Source organism: Glycine soja, chromosome 1 (assembly GCF_004193775.1).
Source record: "Glycine soja cultivar W05 chromosome 1, ASM419377v2, whole genome shotgun sequence".
In the NCBI taxonomy this organism is placed as follows: domain Eukaryota; kingdom Viridiplantae; phylum Streptophyta; class Magnoliopsida; order Fabales; family Fabaceae; genus Glycine; species Glycine soja.
This window is the reverse complement of record NC_041002.1, coordinates 37022412-37024776: the sequence shown is the minus strand read 5'-3', so window position 1 is coordinate 37024776 and position 2365 is coordinate 37022412. Positions and strand designations below refer to the sequence as shown.

Below are 2365 nucleotides of genomic sequence, written 5' to 3'. Positions count from 1 at the left end.
CTTGACCTCCAGGTAATGTTCCCTGCATAAAAAATTTCCATATATCATGAGAAATTCTTGCATGGACTCATTGTTAGGTGGGTAATAAAGTTAAATGAAAAATTATCTGTAGCTACTACAATGCTTGCAAAGGTATAACAGGGTACTTCAATGCCTTCAATGTCTTTTTCGTCAAATTATGGAGACATTTTTTTCTCTATATGATAGGTAAGAGACTCCAGATCAATATCCACCATAGATAAATATCATACTGCATAATCCAATTTAGGGTAGAGTACATGCAACATTAGATGGATGGGTTGAAAGGTGAAGAGGCAAAAACAAAGAGGTAGTAATAAAAGAGTTGCACACACATATATACACACATTAAACTATTACAGATTGAATATGGTTTTGGATCTCACTGATAAATTTGAAGGCATATCACTCAGTGAAAAGAAGAGAGGGGCTAAGGGATCCAAACCCCTACAGAAAAGATATAAAATTTGTAGGTTTAAAGACTATTAAATGAGAACATTGATTTAAACACACAACTGAAAGCATGCATGAAATGATTGAATTATATTAATAAATACGCACCTTTATAGCTCTGTCAAGATAGAGTCCTTTAGGCATTAAATTTGTGTAGTTTAAAAGAAGCTTCACGTTCTCAATGCCACTATCGATGCTATCTGCCACACCAGTATACTGAATTTTCATTGCAACTTGCATGCCATCCTTCATGATAGCTTTGTGCACCTAAATTCCATGAGGAACCTAATTAGGCAATACTATTATACTAAGAAGTTCCCTGATATAAAGTTGCATGATATTGTTGATAGGACATGTGTAAAAAAATTGTCTTGCTAAGAATTATTGGACATAAGATTTCATACATGAGAAAAGGAACTATGGCAAAATTTGGCATTCTTATAAGAATGACTTTTATCTTAGGATGAATCCAAAGTGAATTACACAGTCCAAAGCCACCTCAGTCTGGCTTTATCAAAAGTATGGATAACGGGATTGAGTTTTCAAAGCATTAACATATGTTTATTTGTGACTGATATCAACGTGACTACCATATATGGAAGAACTATATATAACTCTTGTAAATCTTTTAAGATATAAAAAATTGTAACATCTAAGACCGACTTCCCTAAAAGCTTATTTTGTAAGGTGAAGGCTAAATAATAGTTTTTATATATTTCTAACACACACACACATGTCTTTCACTCTCATATAAGCTCTCCTGAATCTGAGTGTTTGCCTGACCTGAACTCCATAACAAGATTACATGTGTGAAGATAAAAGATTTTTAATTCAACATGCAAAACTAAAAATTATTACCAAGCTCATGAGCTTTTTTGTTTCTCTGCACTATGGCAAATGCTATTGTGCATGCCAGAATACCTATGCCACTTCCAAACTTCAAAAGGGATATCATCTAGACCAACAACTTTACCCTAAAATAACGAAAACAAATATTCCCCTGGCTGTACAAATTAGAATCAAATAGACTATTCTTTTTAGTGTTGTAAATCTGAATGAATCTCCTAAAATTAAGGTCTGAAACTCTAAATGAATCTCCTAAAATTAAGACTCAATGATTGACATATAGTATCATAAACAAGAATGGAAAATACGATTTTTTACATCAAGTAGTGTTAGTCTCACTGCTATGTTGAAAACAAAAATCAATATCAGCCACAATACGAAATAACAAACATGGCATACAACTTTTTTGTTGGAAACTGTTTCCATGTCAATTTTTTACATCAAGTAGTGTTAGTCTCACTGTTATGTCTCACTGTTATAACTACCTTATTGACTCAGCATAACTATCACACTAATAGATTACTGTCATACCCTAATTTCATCTGGGACCATTGTTTATTGGCATGCGACTTTCATTTGACCACCTCAAAATGTTTAACACCCATCGCGGTGGAATCCGTAAAGTTCCGAGATGTTTCGGGGAGAAATCGGCCAAAAACACGAAAAAGGAAGTGTATTTAGAAAAGTGGGGTGTGTGTAAATAAACTGTTACACTCTAATTTCATCTGGGGACTATTGTTGATAACTTCGAAAGGCTTAACACTCATCGCGGTGGAATCCGTAATGTTCCAGGACGTTTCGGAAAGAAAACAGCCAAAACACAAAAGTGGGGGTGAACTTATCAAAAACGGGGGGTGCGCTCAGGAAGCTTCATCCAGAACATTCTAGAAGGGGGGTGAACTTATCAATTACAGGATGCATTCAGGAATCTTCCTCAGGAAGCCTCTGGGCGGCAACCACCTCCATTTTGTTAAAAAATGGCATCCAAGGCTTCCGTAAAATTTCTAAAAACCTTGGGTTAGCATATTTCACTTAATATTGGTGAAAG

At 34.9% G+C, this 2365-nt stretch overlaps 1 long non-coding RNA gene across 1 annotated transcript; it reads right to left on the bottom strand.

The window, feature by feature from the left end:
- Nucleotides 1–204: 204 nt before the first annotated feature.
- Nucleotides 205–610, bottom strand: LOC114406068. Its single transcript, XR_003665356.1, has 3 exons — nucleotides 580–610; nucleotides 405–465; nucleotides 205–250 (listed from the first exon to the last, which is right to left on the bottom strand). It is a non-coding gene; the product is annotated as an uncharacterized LOC114406068 (long non-coding RNA).
- Between the last annotated feature and the right edge of the window lie 1755 nt (nucleotides 611–2365).